We start from the raw sequence: 2,481 nt of genomic DNA, 5'->3' as shown, positions 1-2,481 counted from the left end.
GTGAGGGTGCAGCCACCCCCGGTGTGTGACCCCCCGCCAGAGGGACCTGCAGGACTCGGGGGCGCGGCGGGAGAGACAGAGGGGCCGGGAGAGCGGCCGGTCGGTGAAGGTGAACAGTCTCTGGACAGAGACCCTGCCTGTATCTTTCTCGACAAGCATTCTTTGTTTCAAGAGTTAAGTTTTCCAGACTCGCCCAACATCACCTTAAAAAAGCTACTACAGCCCTGACCGGTTTGGTTCAGTGGATAGAGCGTCGGCCTGCGGACAGAAAGGCCCCAGGTTCAATTCCGGTCAAGGGCATGTGCCTTGGCTGTGGGCACATCCCCAGTGGGAGGTGTGCAGGATGCAGCTGATCGATGTTTCTAACTCTCTATCCCTCTCTCTTCCTCTCTGTAAAAAAATCAATAATGTATATATATATATTTTAAAAGTTACTATAAAGTTATCCTCGCCTCGTTTGACCTTATTACAAAGGCTGTCTCCAACGCCCCCTGCCCGCGCGGTACCCGCGGGTTTGCGTCTCTTCCCACCGCTGACGGCCATAGAAACGTGAAGCCAGAACTCTTGCTGGAGCCTTTCTATAGTCCTCAGCCCACAGCCTCGGGTGCCCATCTTTACATCCCTTACACGTTGGAATGGTGGTTTACGCCAGGTTAATAGCTCAACTACTTTGCAATTGAGATGTTAATAGGCCCATTCATAATTAGCTTTGGGAGCTTGAGTTATTTCTTAATTTCTCTTATTTTGAAAAACATGAGAGCCAGCCAGTGGATGTTGCTGCTCCCGGAGAAATCAAGAAGGGGAAACCAGGAGGGTGGAGCAGGGCGTGTGACTGTCCCCCAAGATTCCTCTAGTTCAAAACGGCTTCCAGTGGAGGGGAGGGTGGTGCGGAGCAGGAATCACTCCAGTGCTCTAAGGGATGCTTCCTTTGCAGGAGGAAAAAGTACCTTCAGCCAGAGATAGAAGGTGGACTGAAAGGTGCTTTTATCTCCAAAATATATCTTTATTGATTTCAGAGAGGAAGAGAGAGATAGAAACATCAATGATGAGAGCGAATCATTGATTAGCTGCCTCAAACACCCCCCACTGGGGATGGAGCCCACAACCCAGGCTTGTGCCCTAGACCGGAATGGAACCCGGGACCCTTTGGTCTGCAGGCTGATGCTCTATCCACTGAGCCAAACCAGCTAGAGAAAGGGTGCTTTTAACACTTTATATGCAGGAATCCCTCTCCTCATGTCCTTGAACCCTGGTTTTCAGCTGCAGGGATCCTGATAGTTTGTATTCAGTCCAGCACTTCTTTTCTAGGCCTCTGGATGTGGTACTGCATTCACAGCAACCCTTTCTGCTCCCTGATAATCTTGGAACCTCTGGTGCATTCAATAACATTATTAAATTAGAAAAATAATATTTCCCACTTGAAATCCAAGCCATCATACAAACAGAACTAGAGTTGCATGCGGAATGAATATTTTATTACTAGATTATAAAAATAAAATACAAAATAATTTTAAAACAGAACTTAAAACACTGTACAAAGCTTTAATATGATACAAATGGGAAAATTAAATAAATAATTACACTTTTATGTACAGATGACCCATACAAAAGCACTCCACGTTTCTGTCAATACTCTATTGTCCTTGTTGCCTGAGCTAAAATGCATACAGAGGGCTGCTTGGAGGGGAAAGAGACACAATACCATTGGAAGCATTTCCAAAAGAATTTCTCATCACTGATTTCATGAAGAGGAGAAGAGAGAAAACTGGAATTATTAAAGTCCTCCATGCTAACGTATTGGTGTTGCTTGACAAGAGAGAATTCTTTTGGTTTGTGATTCAATCTGATTTAACAGCTGCCAATAGCTCATACTTTCAAGATTTGTATCTAATGAAAAACTAGATATTTCTCCCTCCCCCCTTTTTTTCCCTAAAAGCTGTCAATGTCTAAGTAAACGGCCTAATTAAATGGGCATTGGCTATTTTAGGAAAGGAGTCAGGAAGGGGATCAGGGGCTGTGTATGAGGGAGAGGGGAGGAGGCTCAAGCCTGGGTCATCAGATCTGTTCTCTTTATTTGCTTAACTCAATCCAATTTCAGAGCCCCAAGTGGCACACTGTTGTATTTCCTTTATCTTCCTATCTGTATTTCTGAATGCTTTTTATCCTAGTGAACTGATTTATCTACCTGAATGGTTTAAAAATAAAATATTTTGAAAAAGTCCCAAGGGCATTTCCCTGCCTGGGTTGCTCTCCTAAAATAAATCACATTCGAGCTCTGGTAGCCTTGTTTACCCTTGTGGGTGAGTGAAGAACAACCCAGGCAGATTCCAGGCATGTTGAAGTGCTGCACATGGAATTTTAAGGACTTAAACCAGTGGTCGCCAACCCGCGGTACGTGAGGTCCGAAAGGCTGGCGACCGCTGATTTATACTGTATATTATAAGGGGGAAAGCATCTATGACAAGGGTAGTTTATACAAAA

Source organism: Myotis davidii, unplaced genomic scaffold (genome assembly GCF_000327345.1).
Source record: "Myotis davidii unplaced genomic scaffold, ASM32734v1 scaffold46, whole genome shotgun sequence".
NCBI lineage: Eukaryota > Metazoa > Chordata > Mammalia > Chiroptera > Vespertilionidae > Myotis > Myotis davidii.
Note: the sequence above shows the minus strand (reverse complement) of the source record.